Below are 23,661 nucleotides of genomic sequence, written 5' to 3'. Positions count from 1 at the left end.
GTTTAAATTCACAGAGTAGGGAAAAAGCTTACATTTTGATAAGAAGAGCTCCAAAGTCCCATTGCAAAGGTAAGGGATATAGAGAAAGGGAAAGAAATGGGCTCGTTTTATCTCAAGTCTATCAAAGACTACCACCCCTGGTCTCAGTTATACATGTCACTCCTAAAGGAAAAATATGCTCAGTCCCAACCCAGATTGAATCCAGTTCTAACATCGTGTTAATTCCAGGGTCTCCTATACTACATAAAGTTCTGATGTGCTTTCTCAGATGGAGCTCCAAAAAGGGGAAAAATGGGAGCTACCAAGCAGTCGGAGACAGCAGTAATTCTGAAATCATGCTAGAAAAATGTTACCAAGTCCCTCATTTAGAAAATAGGAAATCTTTCTTAAAACCTGCCTTTGCTCCATGGGAGTAACTTCCCTGTTTATTTTTTCCCCTGGCACCCTTTGCTCTGCCTTTCATGGCGACCTTCATAGTCTATCACTTTGCTGGGCTATTTCTTTTTTTTAAGAGATAAAATAAATGATTTTATTTATTTATTTATTTTTTTACTGGAATTCCTTCCATAAAGTGCAATTATATATATATATATAATTGCACTTTAGGTTCTTGGGTACATGTGCAGAATATGCAGGATTGTTGCATAGCTACCTACATGGCAAGGGGGTTTGCTGCCTCCATGCCCCTGTCAACTATAACTGGCATTTCTCCTCATATTATCCCTCCCCAACCTCCCTACTCCATGCTGTCCCTCCCTCATTCCCCCCCAACAGACCCCAGTGTGTGCTGCTCCCCTCCCTGTGTCCATGTGCTCTCATTGTTCTACACCTGCCTTTCAGTGAGAACATGCTGTGTTTGATTTTTGTTCTTCTGTCAGGTTGCTGAGAATGATGGTCTCCAGATTCATTTCGTGTCCCTACAAAGGACACGAACTCATTTTTTTATGGCTGCATAGTATTTCATGGTGTCTATGTGCCACATTTTTTATCTCCAGTCTATCATTGATGGGAATTTGGGTTGGTTCCAGGTTTTTGCTATTGTAAACAGTGCCACAATGAACATACATGTGCATATGTCTTTATAATAGAACAATTTATAATCCTTTGGATATATACCCAGTAATGGGATTGCTGGGTCAGATGGAATTTCTATTTCTACGTCCCTGAGGAATCGCCATACTGTCTTCCACAATGGTTGGACTAATTTACACTCCCACCAACAAGGTTCCTATTTCTTCACATCCTCTCCAGCATCTGTTGTCTCCAGATTTTTTAATGATTGCCGTTCTAACTGGCGTGAGATGGTATCTCAATGTTGTTTTGATTTGCATTTCTCTAATGAACAGCGATGATGAGCATTTTTTTATATGTTTGTTGGCCTCATAAATGTCTTCTTTTAAAAAGTATCTGTTCATATCCTTCACCCACTTTTGAATGGGGTGGTTTGTTTTTTTCTTGTAAATCTGTTTTAGTTCTTTGTAGATTCTGGATATTAGCCCTTTGTCAGATGAGTAGATTGCAAAAAATTTTTCCCATTCTGTTGGTTGCCTGTTCACTCTAATGATTGTGTCTTTTGCTGTGCAGAAGCTGTGGAGTTTAATTAGATCCCATTTGTCTATTTTGGCTTGTGTTGCCAATGCATTTAGTGTCTTAGTCATGAAGTCCTTGCCTATGCCTATGTCCTGAATAGTTTTGCCTAGGATTTCTTTTAGGATTTTTATGGTGTTAGGTCTTATGTTTAAGTGTTTAATTCATCTGGAGTTAATTTTAGTGTAAGATTTCAGGAAGGGGTCGAGTTTCTGCTTTCTGCACATAGCTAGCCAGTTTTCCCAACACCATTTATTAAACAGGGAATCCTTTCCCCATTGCTTGTTTTTGTCTGGTTTGTTGAAGATCAGATAGTTTAAGATGTGTGGGATTGCCTCCAAGGCCTCTGTTCTGTTCCATTGGTCTATATCTCTGTTTTGGTACCATTACCATGCTTTTTGAATTACTGTAGCCTTTTAGTATAATTTGAAGTCAGGTAGTCTGATGCCTCCAGCTTTGTTCTCTTTGCTTAGGATTGTCTTGGCTATGCAGGCTCTCTTTTGGTTCCATATGAAGTTTAAGGTGTTTTTTTTCCAGTTCTGTGAAGAAGGTCATAGGTAGCTTGATGGGGATAGCATTGAATCTGTAAATTGCTTTGGGCAGTATGGCCCTTTTCACAATATTGGTTTTTCCTAACCATGAGCATGGAATGTTTTTCCATCTGTTTGTGTCCTCTGTTATTTCCTTGAACAGTAGTTTGTAGTTCTCCTTGAAGAGGTCCTTTACCTCCTTTGTTAGTTGTATTCCTAGGTATTTTATTCTCTTTGTAGCAATTGTGAATGGCAATTCATTCTTGATTTGCTCTTTTTAAGTCTGTTATTGGTGTATAGGAATGCTTGTGATTTCTGCACAATCGTTTTGTATCCTGAGACTTTGCTGACATTGCTTATCTGTTTCAGGAGATTTTGGGCTGAGACGATAGGGGCCTTCTAAATATACAATCATGTCACCTGCAAATAGTCAATTTGACTTCCTTCTTTCCTATTTGAGTACCCTTTATTTCCTTTTCTTGCTGATTGCTCTAGCTAGAACTTCCAATACTATATTGAATAGGAGTGGTGAGAGAGGGCATCCTTGTCTAGTGTCAGATTTCAAAGGGAATGCTTCCAGTTTTTGCACATTCATTATGCTATCAGCAGTGGGTTTGTTGTAAATCGCTTTTATTATTTTGAGATTATGTTCCATCAATACCTAATTTATTTAGAGTTTTTAGCATAAAGTTCTGTTGCATTTTGTCAAAGACCTTCTCTGCATCAATTGAGATAATCATGTGGTTTTTGTTTTTGGTTCTGTTTATGGGCTGGATTACATTTATAGACTTGCTTATATTGAACCAGCCTTCAGTCCCAGGGATGAAGCCTACTTGATTATGATGGATAAGCTTTTTGATGTGTTGTTGCAGTCAGTTTGCCAGCATTTTATTGAATATTTTTGCATCTATGTTCATCATGGATATTGGCCTGAAGTTTCCTTTCTTTTGTTGAGTCTCTACTGGGTTTTGGTATCAGGATGATGTTGGTCTCATAAAATGATTTGGAAAGGATTCCCTCTTTTTAAATTGTTTGAAATAGTTTCAGAACTATTTAGCTCCTCTTTGTATGTCTGGTAGAATTCGTCTGTGAACCCATCTGTACCTGGACTTTTTTTGGTTGGTAGGCTATTAATTGGTGCCTCAACTTCAGCCCTTGTTACTGGTCTCTTCCTGGTTTAGGCTCGGGGGTGTGCAAGTGTGCAGAAATTTATTCCTTTCTTCCAGATTTACTGGATTATGTTCATAGAGTTGGTTGTAGGAATCTCTTATGGTAGTTTGTATTTCTGTGAAATCTGTGGTGATATCCCCTTTATCGTTTTTATTGCATCGATTTGATTCTTCTATCTTTTCTTTTTTATTAATTTGTCTAGCAGTCTATCTTGTTGACCTTTTCAAAAACCAGCTCCTGGATTTATTGATTTTTTTGAAGGTTATTTGTGTCTCTCTCTCCTTCAGTTCCACTTTGATCTTAATTATTTCTTGTCTTCTGCTAGCTTTTGAGTTTTTTTGACCTTGCTCCTCTAGCTATTTCAATTTTGTTAATAGGGTGTTGATTTTAGATCTTTCCTTGCTTCTCATGTGTGCTTTTATTGCTATAAATTTTCCTCTAGACACTGCTTTAAACGTGTCCCAGAGATTCTGTTATGTTGTGTGTTTGTCCTCATTGGTTTCAAAGAATATCTTTATTTCTGCCTTCGTTTCATCGTTTTTCCAGTCAACATTCAAGAGTCAGTTGTTCGGATCTTTCCTTGCTTCTCGTGTGGGCTTTTATTGCTATAAAATTTCCTCTAGACACTGCTTTAAATGTGTTCCAGAGATTCTGGTACGTTGTGTCTTCGTTCTCATTGATTTCGAAGATCATCTTTATTTCTGCCTTCATTTCATTGTTTATCCAGTCAACATTCAAGAGCCAGTTGTTCAGTTTCCATAAAATTGTGCAGTTCTGAGTTAGTTCTTAATCGTGAGTTCTACAGTCCAATCAGTTCAATCCTCGATTGCACTGTGGTCTGAGAGACTGTTTGTTATGATTTATGTTCTTTTGCATTTACTGAGGAGTGGTTTTCTTCCACTTATGTGATCAGTTTAAGAGTAGGTGTCATGTGGTGCTGAGAATGTATATTCTGTGGATTTGGGGTGGAGAGTTCTGTAGATGTCTATTAGATGCTTGGTTGAGATCTGAGTTCAAGTCCTGGATATGCTTGTTAATTTTCTGTCTCATTGATCTGTCTAATATTGACAGTGGAGTGTTAAAGTCTTCCACTATTGTTGTGTGGGACTGTAAGTCTCTTTGTAGGTCATTAAGAACTTGCTTTATGTGTCTGGATGCTCCTGTATTGGGTGCATATATATATTTAGGATAGTTAGCTCTTCTTGTTGCATTGATCCTTTTCCCATTATGTAATGCCCTTCTTTGTCTCTATTGATATTTGTTGGTTTAAAGTCTATTTTATCAGAGACTAGGTTGTAATTCCTCCTGTTTTTCTCTCTATTTGCTTGGTTAATCTTCCTCCATCCCTTTATTTTGAGCCTACATGTGTCCTTCCATATGAGATGGGTTACCTGTACAGCACACCAATGGGTTTTGACTTTTTATCCAGTTTTCCAGTTTGTGTCTTTTGATTGGGGCATTTAGCCCATTTACATTTAAGGTTAATATAGTGATATGTGAATTTGATCCTGCCATTTTGATGCTAGCTGGTTATTTTGCCCATTAGTTGATACAGTTTCTTCATTGTGTCTATGCTCTTTACAATTTGGTACATTTTTGGAGTTGCTGGTACTGGTTGTTCCTTTCTATGTTTAGTGCCTCTTTCAAAAGCTCTTATAAGGCAGACCTGGTGGTGATGAAATCTCTCAGCAATTGCTTGTTCACAAAGGATTTTATTTATCCTTCACTTATAAAGCTTAGTTTGGCTGCATATGAAATTCTGGGTTGAAAGTTCTTTTCTTTAAGGATGTTGAATATTGGCCCCTTTCTCTTCTGGCTTGTAGGGTTTCTGCCGAGAGATCCTCTGTGAATCTGATGGGCTTCCCTTTGTGGGTAACCCGTCCTTTCTCTCTGGCTGCCCTTAGCATTTTTCCTTCATTTTAACCCTGGTGAATCTGACGATTATGTGCCTTGGGATTGCTTTTCTTGAGGAATATCTTTGTGGTATTTTCTCTATTTCCTGGACTTGAATATTGGCCTGCCTTGCTAGGTTGGGAAAGTTCTCCTGGAAAATATTCTGAAGAGTGTTTTCTAGCTTGGATTCATTCTCTCTGTCACATTGAGGTATACCTATCAAACGTAGATTAGGTCTTTTCACATAGTCCCATATTTCTTGGAGACTTTGTTCATTTCTTTTTACCCTTTTTTCTCTAATCTTGCCTTCTCATTTTATTTCATTGAGTTGATTTTCAGTCTCTGATATCCTTTCTTCTGCTTGGTCGATTCAGCTATTGAAACTTGTGTATGTTCTCGTGTTTTGTGTTTTTCAGCTCCATCAAGTCATTTATATTCTTCCCCAAGCTGTTGTTTCTCGTTAGCATTTCCTCAAACTTTTTTCAAGGTTCTTAGTTTCTTTGCATTGGGTTAGAACATGTTCTTTTACCTCAGAGAATTTTGTTATTACCCACCTTCTGAAGCCTTTTTCTGTCAATTCATCAGACTCATTCTCCATCCAGCTTTGTTCCCTTGCTGGTGAGGAGTTGTGATCCCTTGGAGGAGGATAGTTGTTCTCATTTTTGGTGTTTTCATCCTTTTTTGTGCTGGTTTCTTCCCATCTTTGTGGATTCATCTACCTGTGGTCTTTGTAGTTGGTGACTTTCATTTGGGATCTCTGAGTGAACATCCTTTTTCTTGATGATGAAGTTATTTCTTTCTGTTTTTTAGTTTTCCTTCTAACAGTCAGGCCCCTCTGTTGTAGGACTGCTGGAGGTCCACTCCAGACACTGCTTGCCTGGGGATCACCTGTGGTAGCTGCAGAACAATAAGACATTCTGCCACTTTCTCCTGTTATCTTAGTCCCAGAAGGATACCTGCCAGATATCAGCCTGAGCTCTCTTTCATGAGGTATCTCACTGAATATATGGGGGTCAGGGAGCTGCTTGAGGAGACAGTGTGACCCTTAGAGGAGCTGAAGTGTTTAGCTGTGAGCTCTGGTTTTCTGTTCAGAGCTGCTGGGCAGGTATGTTTACATCTGCTGCAGCGGAACTCATAACTGCCTTTTTCCCAGGTGCTCTGTCCTGGGATATGGGGCTTTAAGTTCCTGATATGCTGCTGTCTTTTTTTCAAAGATGCCCTGCCCAGCTAGGAGATATTCTAGTCACAGTATGACATCAGAAGTGTTGCTGAGCTGCTGTGGGCTCTGCCCAGCTGCCATGTGAACTTCCTTGCAGTTTTGTTTATAAAGGTATAGTTAGTGGTGATGCATGCCTGTAATCCCAGCTACTCAGGAGGCTGAGGCAGGAGAATTGCCTGAACCCAGGAGGCAGAGGTTGTGAGCCAAGATCGTGCCATTGCACTCCAGCCTGGTAACAAGAGCGAAACTCCATCTCAAAAAAAAAAAAAAAAGGTATAGTTAGAACTGCCTCGGTAATGATGGTCTGCCTCAGTAATGGCAGACTGCCTTGGTAATTGCAGACTGCCTCAGTAGTGGTGGACTGCCTCAGGAATGGTGGAAACCCTTACCCCACAGAGCTGGACTGTCACTGGTCCAGGTGCGCTTGGTGTGAACCTCTTAATCCAGAGTGTTTCAGATTGCTGGTCTTTTGGGGAGTGGGACCCACCGAACCAGATCACCTGGCTTCCTGTTTCAGCCCCCCTTTTTTTTCAGTTGAATGGGGGGCTCTGTCTCCTAGGTGTTCCAGGCACCACTTGAAATGGCCACCCAGATTTTTGTGAGTTTTTGTGCAGAGACCTGCTACACCAGCTGTTGTGCTGGAAACATGGGGCGCTTTTCAGCCCAGGAATCTCCTGGTCTGTGGGCAGCAATAACTCGTTTGGAAATGTGGTGATCACTCACCTTCTGCGTTGTTCTTGCTGGGAACTGCATTCCAGAGCTGTTTCTTTTCGGCCATCTTCTCCTGGGCTATTTCTGAAGAAGTGGTCCATTTGGCACCTGATTAGTTTTCTTATGCTTATTTGTTCTTCTTGAAAGTTATAGACAATTTAAATTTTTTATTGCAGGTTGATGGCTATTTTACCTATGAAAATTATGGGAAAACTTTGTGGATTTTCTCTGAGTCTGGTTATACTCTACTTATGCTGCAAAAGACATACTATAATTATTTTCGAGAATGCTTCTTTGTACACACTTAATTACTGCTCTTTGAGGATTTGATGTTTGTGGGAGAATACTCTAAGATTTCTAGAAGTACCCTTCCCCTGATGGGCACCACTTAATTCTCTCAGAGGGCTTAACAAAGGGTTTTCAAGCCACAGCCTTAATTTGATCATAGTCTTTAAGCCTCATTTTACATGGAAGATATTGGCCAAGTGGAAAGACTATAAGGAAAAGCAATTTCATTTTCCAAGCCAGTAATCCTTGGCCTCTCTGTATTCCCTCTAAAATCTGTTTGCAAATGGATAAATTCTTTTTTGACTTTCTCCTTATCAGTATATCTTATCACATGCAATAAAACCAACTGACATTCTGAATAATACCTAAAAAATCATCTTACCATAGTCCATAAATCCATTAGGTACATAATCTTGCTTTAAATTTACCACAGGAAGAGTTTCATTCTTGTTGCCCAGCTGGAGTGCAATGAAACGATCTTGGCTCACTGCAACCTCTGCCTCTCAGGTTCGAGCTATTCTCCTGCCTAAGCCTACCAAGTAGCTGGGATTACAGGCATGTGCCATCATGTCTGGCTATTTATTTTATTTTTTAGCAGAAATGGGGTTTCTTCATGTTGGTTGGGCTGGTCTTGAACTCCTGACCTCAGGTGATCTACTTGCCTTGGCCTCCCACAGTGTTGGTATTACAGGTGTGAGTCACTGTGCCCAGCTGCAATGATTTTACATTTGCTGCTGCATAACACAGGTCGCCATTCTTCCAGCATACATAATCATTTCATTATTCAGCCTTTGATAATAGTTCACTTACCATCTTTTTGGCTTTGCAGCAACTATCAGCCTCAGCTTACTACCTAATCATATAGCCAGTGCCATGTATTTTAGGTTTGTGTTACATATTGTTGCACTTGTAGGCACAGTCTTCCATCAACTAGCTATTGTTGTAGAACAAACCACTCCCAACCCAATGGCCTAGAACAACGTGCATGTATTACTGATCACAAGTCTAAGGCTTAGGTTGGACAGTCATGCAGGTCTACACTGGATTCAACTGGTCTCAGCCAGTTTTCTGATGAGTTGCCAGTGCCTCCTCAGGAGTAAGACTGTCAAACTATTCTCCCGTTCATTTCCTAAACCCACCTGAGAGGTGTGAGCTGTTGAGTAAAACAGAATATGGAATTCCTGGGGTAGATTCGATGTGTTGACTGTCATAGCTGCTATCTTCCACAGCTGGTTCTGTGTTCTCTGAGCTTACACCTGAATAACTCCAGCGATCTGCCTCAGTGTAATGGCTGATGGGTACAGTGGTCTAATAGACTCTGTATATCCTTAGCCAAAAGTAATTTATTAAACACAAATTTCTGTAAACACTTTGTTGGTAAATATGTAAGATACCCAAGCAATGAAACACAAAATGAAACAGCATTTTCTTCCTTAAAATTCTATAAAGAACTCCAACAAGTTTATGACAATAACATATGCTTGAAACTAAAAGTAAAACTCAAGAGTTGTGAAAGTGTTATAGAATGATAAAATCTGTGGCTGAAAAAGGTCAAGCATTTTCATTTTTAGGCTTTTGAAAGAATGAGTCCTCTGTGAAATAAATATTTAAAGAAGATTGGCCTGGTAGTAATAGGTAGATTAGAATGGAAGAAAAAAGATACAAATGTGTCAAATATATGAGAAGATTAGTTCACATAGAACATGAAGTATAAATGACAAAATCTCATTGATTTATTCATTAATTCAGCAAACAAATATTTGTTGAATGTATAAATTGTTGGGCACCGTATGAAGCATGGGAGATATATGAATTAAAATCAATATTACTTTCAAATAAATTTCAGCTTACAAGGAGGAGAGAATTACATAATAAATCTCTAAAACAAATGTGATACATAAAATATCAGATGCTGTTTATAAATCAGCACTGTAGATCATAATAAAGTAGTGTAACAATGTATTTTTTAAATTAAATTAAATTAAATTTTTTTATTGCATTTTAGGTTTTGGGGTACATGTGAAGAACATGCAAGATTGTTGCATAGGTACACACATGGCAGTGTGATTTGCTGCCTTCCTCCCTATCACATATATCTGGCATTTCTCCCCATGGTATCTCTCCCCAACTCTTCACTCCCCGCTGTCCATCTCCTATTTCCCCCCGAAAGACCCCAGTATGTGATGCTCCCCTCCCTGTGTCCATGTGTTCTCATTGTTCAACACCCACCTACGAATGAGAACATGTGGTGTTGATTTTCTGTTCTTATGTCAGTTTGCAGAGAATGATAGTTTCCAGGTTCATCCATGTCCCTACAGAGGACACGAATTCATCATTTTCGACGGCTGTGTAATATTCCATGTTGTGTATGTGCCACGTTTTCCCTGTCCAGTCTATCATTGATGGGCATTTGGACTGGTTCCAGATCTTTGTTATTGTAAACTGTGCTGCAGTGAACATTCGTGTGCATGTGTCTTTATAGTAGAATGATTTATAATCTTTTGGATATATACCCAGTAATGGGATTGCTGGGTCAAATGGAATTTCTGTTTCTAGGTCCTTGAGGAATAGCCACACTGTCTTCCACAATGGTTGAACTAATTTACACTCCCACCAACAGTGTAAAAGTGTTCCTATTTCTCCACATTCTCTCCAGCATCTGCTGTCTCCAAATTTTTTAATGATCGCCATTCTAACTGGTGTGAGATGGTATCTCAACTATGTAGTTTTGATTTGCATTTCACTAATGACCAGTGATGATGAGTATTTTTTCATATGTTTTTTGGCCTCATAAATGTCTTCTTTTAAAAAGTGTCTGTTCATATCCTTCGCCCTCTTTTGAATGGGGTGGTTTGTCTTTTTCTTGCAAATCTGTTTTAGTTCTTTGTAGATTCTGGATATTAGCCCTTAGTCAGATGGGTAGACTGCAAATATTTTTCCCATTCTGTTGGTTGCCAATTCACTCTAATAACTGTTTCTTTTGCCATGTAGAAGCTGTGGAGTTTCATTAGGTCCCATTTGTCTATTTTGGCTTTTGTTGCCAATGCTTTTGGTGTTTTAGTCATGAAGTCCTTGCCTACACCTATGTCCTGAATGGTTTTGCCTAGATTTTCTTCTAAGGTTTTTATGGTGTTAGGTCTTATGTTTAAGTCTTTAATCCATCTGGAGTTAATTTTAGTGTAAGGTGTCAGGAAGGGGTCCAGTTTCTGCTTTCTGCACATGGCTAGCCAGTTTTCCCAACACCATTTATTAAACAGGGAATCCTTTCCCCATTACTTCTTTTCATCAGGTCTGTCAAAGACTGGATGGTTGTAGATGTGTGGTGTTGCCTCCAAGGCCTCTGTTCTGTTCCATTGGTCTATATCTCTGTTTTGGTACCAGTACCATGCTGTTTTGATTACTGTAGCCTTGTAATATAGTTTGATGTCCAGTAGGTGATGCCTCCTGCTTTTTTTTTTTTTTTTGCTTAGAATTGACTTGGCTATGTGGGCTCTCTTTTAATTTCATATGAAGTTCAAGGTGTTTTTTTTTTCAGTTCTATGAAGAAGGTCATTGGTAGCTTGATGGGGAACAATTGAATCTGTAAATTACTTTGGGCAATATGGCCATTTTTATGACATTGATTCTTCTTAACCATGAATATGGAATGTTTCTTTTTTTGTTTGTGTCCTCTCTTATTTTGTTGAGCAGTGGTTTGTATTTCTCCTTGAAGAGGTCCTTTATGTTCCTTGTTATTTGTATTCCTAGGTATTTTATTCTCTTTGTAGCAATTGTGAATGGCAGTTCTTTCTTGATTTGGCTCTCTTTAAGTCTGTTATTGGTGTATAGGAATGCTTGTGATTTTTGTACATTGATTTTGTATCCTGAGACTATGCTTAAGTTGCTTATCAGTTTCAGGAGACTTTGGATTGAAATGATGGGGTTCTATATATACTATCATGTCATCTGCAAATAGAGACAATTTGACTCTCTCGTTTTCTATTTGAATACCCCTTATTTCTTTTTCTTGCCTGATTGCTCTGGCTAGAACTTCCAGTACTATATTGAGTAGGAGTGGTGAGAGAGGGCATCCTTGTCTAGTGCCAGATTTCAAAGGGAATGCTTCCAGTTTTTGCCCATTCAGTGTGATATTGGCTGTTGGTTTGTCATAAATAGTTTTTATTATTTTGAGATACGTTCCGTCAATATCGAGTTTATTGAGGGTTTTTAGCATAAAGGGCTGTTGAATTTGTCAAAGGCCTTCTCTGCATCAATTGAGAATAATCATGTGGTTTTTGTGTTTTGTTCTGTTTATGTGGTGAATTACATTTATAGACTTGCATATGTTTATAGACTTACCAGCCTTGCATCCCCGGGATGAATCCTACTTGATTATGGTGGATAAGCTTTTTGATGTGCTGTTGCAATTGATTTGCTAGTATTTTATTGAATATTTTTGCATCTATGTTCATTATGGATATTGGCCTGAAGTTTTTTTCTTGTTGAGTCTCTGTTGGGTTTTGGTATCATGGGGATGTTAGTCTCATAAAGTGATTTGGGAATGATTCCCTTTTTTTGGATTGTTTGGAATAGTTTCAGAAGGAATGGTACCAACTCCTCTTTGTATGTCTGGTAGAATTTGGCTGTGAACTCATCTGGACCTGGGCTTTTTTTGGGTGGTAGGCTATTAATTGGTGCCTCAACTTCAGACCTTGTTTTTGGTCTATTCAGGGTTTCAACTTCTTCCTGGTTTAGACTTGGGAGGATGCAAGTATCTAGGAATTTATTGATTTCTTTCAGTTTTACCAGTTTATATGCATAGAGTTGTTTTTAATAATCTCGGATGATGGTTTGTATTTCTGTGGAATCTGTGGTGATATCCCCTTTATCATTTTTTATTGCATCTATTTGATTATTCTCTCTTTCCTTTTTTATTAATCTGGCTAGTGGTCTATTTTGCTGATCTTTTTGAAAAACCAGTTCTTGGATTTATTGATTTTTGAAGGGTTTTTTTTGTGTCTCTATCTCCTTCAGTTCTGCTCTGATCTTAGTTATTTTTTGTCTTCTGCTAGGTTTTGAGTGTTTTGATCTTGCTCCTCTAGCTCTTTCAATTTTGACTATAGGGTGTCGATTTTAGATGTCTCCTTGCTTCTCATGTGGGCATTTATTGCTATATATTTTTCTCTAGAGACTGCTTAAAACGTGTCCCAGAGATTCTGGTATGTTGTGTCTTCTTTCTCATTGGTTTCAAAGAACATCTTTATTTCTGCCTTCATTTCATTGTTTATCCAGTCAACATTCAAGAGCCAGTTGTTCAGTTTCCATGAAGCTCTGCAGTTCCCAGTTAGTTTCTGAATTCTGCGTTCTAACTTGATTACACTGTGGTGTGAGAGACTGTTAGGATTTCCGTTCTTTTGCATTTGCTGAGGAGTGATTTACTTCCAATTATGTCGTCAATTTTAGGGTAGGTGTGATGTGGTGCTGAGAAGAATGTATATTCTGTGGCTTTGGGGTGGAGAGTTCTGTAAATGTCTATTAGGTTTGCAAGTCCTGGATATCCTTGTTAATTTTCTGTCTCATTGATCTGTCTAATGTTGAAGATGGAGTGTAAAATCTTCCAGTATTATTATGTCTAAGTCTCTTTGTAAGTCATTAAGAACTTGCCATATGTATCTGGGTGCTCCTGTATTGGGTGCGTATATATTTAGGATAGTTAGCTCTTCTTATTAAATTGATACTTTTACCCTTATGTAATGTCCTTCTTGTCTCTTTTGATCTTTGTTGCTTTAACGTCTATTTTATTAGAGATGAGAATTGCAACTCCTGCTTTTTTGGTCTCCATTTGGTTGGTAAATCTTCCCCCATCCCTTTATTTTGATCCTGTATGTATCCTTGCATGTGAGATGGGTTTTCTGGATACAGCACACCAATGGGTTTTGGCTCTTATCCAATTTGCCAGTCTGTGTCTTTTGACTGGGGCATTTAGTCCATTTATATTTAGGGTTGATATTGTTATGTGTGAGTTTGATTCTGCCATTTTGATGCTAGCTGGTTATTTTGCCCATTAGTTGACACAGTGTCTTCATTGTGCTGATGCTCTTTACAACTTGGTACATTTTTGGAGTGGCTGGTGCTGGTTGTTCCTTTCTATGTTTAGTGCCTCTTTCAGGAGCTCTTGTAAAGCAGGCCTGGTGGTGATGAAATCTCTGAGGACTTGCTTGTTCACAAAGGATTTTATTTTTCCTTCATTTATGAAGCTTAGTTTGGCTGGATATGGAATTCTGGGTTGAAAGTTCTTTTCTTTAAGGATGTTGAATATTGCCTCCCCACCTCTGGCTTGTAGGGTTTCTGCTGAGAGATCTGATGTGAGTCTGATGGGCTTCCCTTTGTGGGTATTGCGTCCTTTCTCTCTGGCCACCCTTAGCATTTTCTTCTTCATTTCAACCCTGGTGAATCTGCGATTATGTGCCTTGTGGTTGCTCTTTTTTAGGAATATCTTTGTGGTGTTTTCTCTATTTCCTGGACTTGAATATTGGTCTGCCTTGTTGGATTGGGGAAGTTTTCCTGTGTGATATCCTGAAGAGTATTTTCCAGCTTGGATTTATTCTCTCTGTCACCTTGAGGTATACCTATTAAATGTAGATTAGGTCTTTTCACATAGTCTCATATTTCTTGGAGACTTTGTTCATTCCTTTTTGCCCTTTTTTTCTCTAATCTTGCCTTCTCGTTTTATTTCATTTAGTTATCTTCAACATCTGATATCCTTTCTTTTGCTTGGTCAATTCAGTGGTTGAAACTTGTGTATGCTTTGGGAAGTTCTCATGTTGTGTTTTTCAGCTCCATCAATTCACTTATATTCCTCTCTAAGCTGTTTGTTCTTGTTAGCATTTCGTCAAATGTTTTTTCAAGGTTCTTAGTTTCTTTGCATTGGGTTAGAACATGTTCTTTTAGCTCACAGAAGTTTTTTATTACTCACCTTCTGAAGACTGATTCTGTCAATTCATCACACTCATTCTCCATCCAGCCTTGTTCCCTTGCTGGTGAGGAGTTGTGATCCCTTGTCGGAGGATAGGCTTTCTGGTTTCAGGTGTTTTCATCCTTTTTGGGCTGGTTTCTTTTCATCTTTGTGGATTTATTCACCTTCATGTTTGTAGTTGTTGACTTTCAGATGTGGTCTCTGAGTGGATGTCCATTTTCTTGATGATGAAGTTATTTCTTTCTGTTTCTTAGTTTTCCTTTGAACAGCCTGGCTCCTCTGGTATAGGACTGCTGAGATCCACTCCAGGCCTTGCTTGCCTGGGGATCACCTGCAGAGGCTGCAGAACAGTAAGGATTGCTGCCAGTTTCTTCTTCTGCTATCTTTGTCCCAGAAGGATACCCACCAGATGTCAGTCTGAGCCCTCCTTTATGAGGTGACTCTGGATATATGGGGGTCAGGAATCTGCTTGAGGCAATAGTTTGTCCTTTATAGGAGCTCAAGTGCTGAGCTGTGAGCTTTGTTTATTCAGAGCTGCTTGGCAGGTACATTTAAGTCTGCTGCAGCAGACCTCATTAACTGCCCCCATCTTTTTTCCCAGGTGCTCTGTCCCGGGACGTTAGGGCTTTATTTATGAGTTTCTGTTGTGTTGCTGCCTTTTTTCAAGGCTGCCCTGTCCAGCAAGGAGGCAGCCTAGTCACTGTCTGCCTGCAGAGGCTTTGCTGAGCTGCTGAAGGCTCTGCCCAGCTGCCATGTGAACTTCCCTGTAGTCCAGTTTATACGGGTGTAGTTAGAACTGCCTTGGCATTGGCGGCCCACTTGTGTAATCATGGACTCTCTCTGTAATGGCAGGCTGCCTCTGCGATGGCAAGCTGCCTTAGCAATGGCAAACTACTTTTGTAGTGGTAGACTGCTTCGGTAATGGCAGGGTGGGGGGGGACACCCCTCCCCCACAGAGCTGGACTGTCCTGGGTTCAGCTGTGCTTGTTGTGAAACTCTGAATCTGGAGCTTTTCCAATTGCTGTTTTTTTGGGGGAGGTGGGACCACCCGAGCCTTATCAACTGGCTCCCTGTCTCACAGTTTTTTTGTTTGTTTGTTTGTTTAACAGTTGACTCTCTCCCAGGTGTTCCAGTCGCCTGTTGAAAATAAATAATCTAACATTTATTAAGCCCCTCCTATTAACCGGGATCTGTGTGATTTCCTGTGCAGTGACCTACTGCGCCAGCTGAAACAATGGCACTGAGATTCGTGGCACTTTTTTTTGCCTGGGAATCTCCTGGCCTGGCTCCCTGTTTCAGTCCCCTTTTTAATCAGATGAATGGGCAACTCTGCCTTCCCGGAGCGCCAATCACCAGCTAAAACGGTTCCCAGACCCGTGTATTTTGTATGGAGAACTGCCACATTGGGGCACCAGCAAAATAGTTGCGCAGGCCATACCAGCCATGCTCACTACCTATGGGGCTTATCTGCCTGGGAATCTCCTGGTCTGTGGGCAATAAAAATCCATCTGGAAATGCGGTGTCCCCTCACCCTTCACGATTTCACTGGGATTTGCAATCCTGAGCTGCTCCTATTTGGCCATCTTGGATCCCTCCTGTAAAAATGTATTCTTAGGAAAAAAAAATTTTCCCTAGAGTTTAAAAATTCTTTAAAGTGTAAGTTAGTTATGAATAGAACTAGATTACTTCTTTTCATATAAAATATGGAAACTGAAAATTAGACAGTTAACTTTGTGTAAAGTGATAAAGTTAAAAGTTTATTTATTTTTGCTTAGAACTGAATGACAAATGCTAAAAAGTATTCATTATTATTAACTTGAACATATAGTGCAGATGTAATGTTACCTTTGTAGTAAAACAAAACAGTTAAAATCTAAATACAGACCTCCTTTTAAGTGTTTTGAAATTATATAAGAATTTCTGGGTAGGGAATGGGAAAATATTAAAAAGTTCTGTATTGGGAAGACTGAGTAATTTTTCCTTCCACTATATTTTGCTTTTCTAGTTACTAGAATTTTATGGATCTAACTCTGCATTTAAATTTCATTTCCTTCTTTATTCTCAAATTTTCTCTTTTCTTGTTTTTTCTCTCTTTACTTTCTATGGTCTTCCCTCTTTGATTCATTTTTTGTTTTGTATTCATCCCTTCATCAGTTTTGTTTTTTTTCCAATTCAGTTTGTTTTGACCCTTGTTTCTTCTTTCTCAACTTAGTCTTTCTTCCTGTTTGGTGCTGTCCTTCTTACCCCAAAAGAATGTATCAGCAGTGTTGTTAATATTTTTTTTAATACAGTGATAATATCCTACTTTATTTTCATTCTGAATTAATAAAATATGCAGTAGCTCTTAGTGCAAACAATTATAACCTGATTGGAAGAAAAGGAAAATTCTTGAGTATGTTTTTACACATAATAAATGCATGCTAATTAAGCTGGTATGAAGCTTTATTTTCAGAGAGAAATAAGATTCATAATAAATGTTTGGATGAATATTGAGTATTTTGATGCCCTTTTTGGATTTTTAAATATTCTTTTTGAATACCCCAACATTAAATAATTGAATTAATAAATCATAATTTAAACAATGCATTATCTTTTTATATGATTCATTTTACTGCTGTGCAATAACTATTTTAATCAATAGGCAAGATTATTCAGGTGAATTCAACAAATTTGAGTTCATACTGTGTATGACAAACTGGGCTAGGTACAAGAGTATGTTGTCAGATATGATAGTTAAAATCCTTTCTCTTTCCTTTCTTGATGGAAGAGTTCAGAGAAGGGATATGTCAGCGCTGATGGACACAATAAAGGTAGTTCGGGTATGCTTTTGCCAGGGAGAAGGAAACTAAAGGGAATGAGAGAAAAACCAAAAAGGGAAGAGAAGGTAATAATTTAAGAAGTTTGTATTGTGCAATTTAAAAAACCATTGGTGGCATGTATAGGCAGTGAGTGGAAGATACATTACACTTTATCTCCAATAATTTGTTAATCTAACATTTATTAAGCCCCTCCTATTAACTGGGCATTGTGCTATAAAGAGAATGATACAGAAAAGAATAAGATATGGGCACTGCTCTGAAATGATTTCGCAATCTAGTAGGGGGAGATATATGTGTACATAAATTAGTTTAATCAAATATATAAACAGAGAAATGTAAGGCACAGTTGGAGGTGTTGGTCTTTTCTTTCTCAGGCATGAATATTAGAAAATGCCTTTCATGCTCAGTGTTAATGAGGATCGCAAAATATTTATTGTACATTTACTACATTAAAAACACTTTGCTAGACTCTGTAGAGACTTAATCTCCTTTGTTCCTCATAATACCTCTACAAAATAGGAGCTTTTTATGCCATTCATACAGGTTAAGAAAGAGACTCACAGCAGTTGTGACTTGACACATAGTTAATACACAGAAGTATCAGAATTTGAATCTAAGTCCATTTTACTTTTAAGAAAATGTTATTTCTACTACCATATTTTGGGACTGTGAGCTTGATTTGATTGTTCTTTGAAAATGTTATGGCTGCTATGCTTAAAACAAATTGGAGGTGTACATCTCTTGGGGAAAAAAAGATAATGCTAGTCATGAAATTCTGAAGTTCTCTGCTAAGTAGATTTGAAAGGAAGAATGATAGGAATAAATGTGGAGAGAAAATCTAAGGCTAAGGAGGAGAGGATTTAGAGAATGACTGATCAAGTTTTAACAGAATCTAAGCAGTTTTAAAATATAAAGACTGACTTTAATGAAGTTATAGAGAAAAGCTGGGGAAAATAATGACTCTCTTCACATTCTTTCTACCAGCTATTTGTTCATAACTTTATCATTCCTAGCAGGAATATGACAATAACCTGCTACTCATTCCTTATACTGACACCAGAATTGAGTTTCTACAGCATCCCCTGAATAATAACCTTGATAGCTCTCATTTATCTGTACAATAATATCTAAAATTCTTATCTTTGGAAATAAAGGTGTTAATCTTGTCACTCTGCGGTACATTTTATATGAGTTCTCCAGTACCATATTAGAATTCGCTAAATTTTTCTGACTATGTCCTCTCCGGAATGTACCTCATCTTTTACTTTTTCATTTCAATCACTGAATTTTCTTTTTTAAAAATTTTATTTTAGGTTCAGGAGTTCATGTGCAGGTTTGTTAGGTAAATTGTATGAAACTGGGGTTTGGTGTACAGATTATTTGGTCACCAAGGTAATAATCATAGTACCTAATAGGTAGGTTTTTTTTGATCCTCACCTTCGTCCCACTGTCCACCCTCAAGTAGACCCTAGTGTCTTTGTGGTCCCTTCTTAGTGCCCATATGTACTCAAAGTGAGAACATCTAGTATTTGGTTTTCTGTTCCTGTGTTAGTTTGCTTAGGATAGTGGCCTCCAGTTCTATCCATGTTTTGCAAAGGACATAATTTCATTATTTTTAATGGCTGCATAGTATTCCATGGTGTATATGTACCAGTTTTTAAAAAACATCCTGTATACTGTTGATGGGCATTTAGGTTGATTACATGTCTTCGCTACTGTGAATAGTGCTGCAGTGAACATAGGCATGCCTATGTCTTTATGGTAGAATGATTTATATCTCCAGTAATAAGATTGCTGGCTCAAGTGGTAGTTCACTTTTCAGTTCTTTAAGGAGTTTCCACACTGCTTTCCACAATGGTTGAACAATTTACACTCTCACCAACAGTGTGTAAGGGTTCCCTTTTCTCAGCAACCTTGTCAGCATCTGTTACTTTTTGGCTTTTTAGTAATAGCTGTAATGTCAGAATTTCCTATCCTGAGAATTTCTGTTTCGCTCTTTTTACTACCCTCCATTTCTCTTTAACTTCTGCTCGTTTCATTTCATATATTCTCATATTGTCATTAAGGGATAGTTATCTCCTTTATTTTCTTTTCTCATGAGAATTGTAAACAGTAATTTTAAAGACTTTTTTTAGATTGCTCCTTTTTCACTTTGTAATAAATTTTTTTCTTAGAATCAGCAGTCTTTTTTTGTGTTTTTCCTTATATCATTTCAGAAATTTTGTGAATTTGTGCATCTAGAGTGATTGCTCTCTTTATTTGTTTTTATCTTGATGAACTCCTTCCCTCCCATCTAACAACTCCATGATTGCCTCAACATGGACTTTAAGGCACCTGATGTAGAATCATGTCTTATAGTAGTGTCCCTGGGAGTAATCCCATATTGATATTGTGTTGATGTTTTATCTGTGGAAACCACACAAGGAGGAGCTGGACATACATCTTAGATTCAAGCTACATCTATATTGGGTTCCTCTTTTCTCTTTGGCATACAGTTTTATATCATTTTGTATGTTCTAACCTCTTGCCTGGGAAGATCAGTCCTATCCACCTGGCCTGTGATTTTGAGCAAGGAGTTTAACTATAGTCCCTCACCTAAGGCAGGACACATTTGGTCTCATTTACACCAGAGGAGTTCATTCTAGGCTATCTCTTCTTGCTTCAGAACCTGGAGCACTTCAGACCTGTAGCTTCAGTTGTACTTGCTACCCTGTATCTTTGTTTCTTCTCTAATCCTTGAAGTATATCAGTTGTTCTTTACGTGGCCTCTGTACTTTGACATGATAGTCATCCACCAGTGTTCCAGGACCCCCAGTAATATTGAAATCAGCTGATGTTCAAGTCCTTGATATAAAATGGTTTAATAATTGCATGTTACTTGCACACATCCTCACACATCGTCCTGTATACTTTAAATCATCTCTAGATTACTCATATACCTAAAACAATGTACATACATATGTAAATAGCTGCTATGCTATATCGTAACATTTATTTGTTCTTTTTTCTTTTTTTGTTGTTGTACTTAGATTCTGGGGTACATGTGCAGATCGTGCAGGATTGTTGCATAGGTATACCGATGGCAATGTAGTTTGCTGCCTCCATCCCCTCATCACCTACATCTGACATTTCTCCCCATGTTATCCCTCTCCAACCTCCCCACCCCATGCTGTCCCTCGCTTGCCCCCACCCTGCAACACACCCAGTGTGTGATGTTCCCCTCCCTGTGTTCTCAGTGTTTAATACCCATCTATGAGTGGGAACATGTGGTGTTTGGTTTTTCTGTTCTTGTGTCAGTTTGCTGAGAATGATGGTTTCCAGATTCATCCATGCCCCTAAAAGGGACATGAACATTTAAGGCTGTTATTTTTATTGTTGTATTGTTGTTTTTTTATTTTTGGAATTTATTTTTGAATATTTTGTTTTACAATTTGTTGAATCTGCAGTTGTGAAACCCACTGATATGGGAGGATCAACTGTATATATGTGGGGTGTGTTTGTGTATGTGTGTGAAAGAGATTCAAGTAGTGCTGTATATTTGGAATAAAGATGGGCTTCTAATCCAAATTTTACAATGTCACGTTAGCCAAAATCTTAGAGGACTAGTAAAACTGAGTTCCAATACAGACTAGAATTTCATTCCAGATGCCCTCTCTCAGGTATCTGTTATCTTAACTCTTCTGAGGAACAGATTTTCCCTGAATGCTTTATGTACTTTTATGTTCTGCCTCTGCTCATTCTGCTTCTTCCACCAAATTGCCTTCTTCCATTCTCTGTCAAAGATATCATTTTTTAAGGCTCATCTCAAAAGCCACTTTCCATGGGACATTTCTCTTGTTTCTTCCCATTCCTTTCTTCATGTTTGTAGAGTGTTTTACACACGCTGTCAGTTCATCACATTCCATATATCCATAATGCGATATTTAAATATTTGCTGTCCAATAATATGGTTATTGTGTAAAGTTATGGATCACATTCTGTTAATGTTAATCTTTGAAACTCTGGTGCATAGTATAGTCCCATTGTAAGTGTCTAGGAAATGCTTGATAAATAAATAAATATCTAATTGTTAAAGCAAATGAATTAAATCAGAATTATGTCTTGAGTAACAGTATATCAATTTAGGAAAACAAAAAATACATAAAAGATTGTAGAAGGTGGCAATACAATGTAATATTTATTTGTCTTACAAATATTCATAACAAAGCACAGTTTTAAAAAAATATCAGTATTTACTGGTTTCTACACAATAATAAAAATATTCTTGTCTTTTAAGATAAGTATTTCAATGTTAGTTTAGGTAAGTGCTATTTTCCACTGTTATGTTGTATAACTTGACAGCTAGCAGGAAAAAGAAATATTTAAAATAGTTGTGAGGTTAGAAACAGCCTTATGGATAAATTTGTTGGATCACCTAAGAGTAGGCAAGTGTAATACTTAAAGCTAAATGGGCAGTAAAGACTCAAAAGCCTAGATTTTAGCAATTCTAAGAAGCATTAACCAAAAACAGAGAGGGAAGTAGGACAACAGGAATAAAAAATCTGACCTAATGATTAGTCCACAAATGCCCTTGGCTTTTAGAACATTAAGATATTTAGTGAAATATTTCTGAACGCCAATGCAGCAAACCTCTGTTTTGGTAGGATGCAATAACACTGGCATACAGACTGGGCAGCAAGTAAGCAAACACAAGCCAAAAAATTTAGTCCCACAGAAGTACACTACAGGTAAGGTGTCAGTGGAATGGACAAACCATGTGTAAGTGAATAAATAATTATGTCTTGAATAGCTGCTTGTGCCCCAACACTTTGTGTACTTTATTAGATTCTTATGTTTCTAAGGTAAATATTATCTCATTTCCCAAATGGAGAAAATTAGAAAGATTGGGTGGCTTAGCCAAGCCCTGCAGCCTCCAAGTAGAAGTGACAGGGTATAAACTCATATTTTCTGGCTCCAGACCCAGTGTTCTTTTGGCTATTCTGTCTTATACTTTCTAGAAAGGAGCCTTATGTTTCCTGTGCAGGAGGCTAAAATGACCTGATAGGGATAGAAATAAATGGGAAATTGCTGACCATAGGAAGGTCAGTGCCTGATTCTCAAAAATGAACTTAAATAACTCTCTTAAGGACTTATTCCAAAATTTTGCTAGCCGGACTGCCAAGAAATACAGGGTGGAGAAATTGGAAACATTCTATATCCTAATCATTTAATGTAGCCAAATATTTTGGGCCAGATTAGGGTTGTCAAATATTTTACCATTTTTACTGCTGTGGATTGGATTTCATTCAAGTTCTTCACATTCTTTTTAAAATAAAGGTTTCTTTTTTGTTTGTTTCTTTTAAAACAAAATTTATTATACTTTAAGTTCTGGGGTACATGTGCAGATCATGCAGGTTTGTTACACAGGTATAAACGTGCCATGGTGGTTTGCTGCATCCCTCACCCCATCATCTACATTAGGTATTTCTCCTAATGCTGTCTCTCCTCAATCCCCCCACCTCCTTCTATCCCTCCCCTATCCCCCCAACCCCCGACAGGCTCCAGTGTGTGATGTTCCCCTCCCAGTTTCCATGTGTTCTCATTGTTCAACACCCACTTATGGGTGAGAACATGCAGTGTTGAATTATCAGTTCTTGTGTCAATTTTCTGAGAATGATAGTTTCCAGCTTCATCCATGTCCTTGCAAAGAACATGAACTCATCCTTTTTTATGGCTGCATAGTATTCCGTGGTGTATATGTGCCACATTTTCTTTATCCTGTCTATCATTGATGGGCATTTGCATTGTTTCCGAGTCTTTGCTATTGTGAACAGTGCCACAATAAACATATGTGTGCATGTATCTTTATAATAGAATGAATTACAATCATTTGGGTACATACCCAGTAATGGGATTGCTGGGTCAAATGGTATTACTGATTCTAGAGGAATCCCCACACTGTCTTCCACAATGGTTGAACTAATTTACACTCCCACCAACAGTGTAAAAGCATTCCTATTTCTCCACATCCTCTCTAGCATATGTTGTCTTCTGATTATTTTTTGACTTTTTAAAAAAATATATATTTTATTGCATTTTAGGTTTTGGGGTACATGTGAAGAACATGTAATATTGTTGCATAGGTACACACATGGCAATGTGGTTTGCTGCCTTCCTCCTTATCACCTATATCTGGCATTTCTCCCCATGTTATGCCTCCCCAACTCCCCACCCCTTCTGTCCCTCCCCTACTTCCCCTCAACAGACCCCAGTGTGTGATGCTCCCCTACCCATGTCCATGTGTTCTCATTGTTCAACACCCGCCTATGAATGAGAACATGCAGTGTTTGCTTGTGTCAGTTTGCTGAGAATAATGGAATATTCGTGAATATTCACCCATGTCCCTACAAAGGACATGAACTCATCTTTTTTTATGGCTGCATAGTATTCCATGGCCTGTATGTGCCACATTTTCCCTGTCCTGTCCATCTTCGATGGGCATTTGGGTTG

At 38.2% G+C, this 23,661-nt stretch overlaps 1 protein-coding gene across 4 annotated transcripts in view; it reads left to right on the top strand.

The window, feature by feature from the left end:
- DPYD (dihydropyrimidine dehydrogenase) overlaps positions 1-23,661 on the top strand; it is an 895,784-nt gene that overhangs the window by 178,098 nt on the left and 694,025 nt on the right. The window lies entirely within an intron of this gene.

Source organism: Callithrix jacchus, chromosome 7, assembly GCF_049354715.1.
Source record: "Callithrix jacchus isolate 240 chromosome 7, calJac240_pri, whole genome shotgun sequence".
NCBI lineage: Eukaryota > Metazoa > Chordata > Mammalia > Primates > Cebidae > Callithrix > Callithrix jacchus.
The sequence above is the reverse complement of the archived record's forward strand: the minus strand, read 5'-3'. Positions and strand labels throughout refer to the sequence as shown.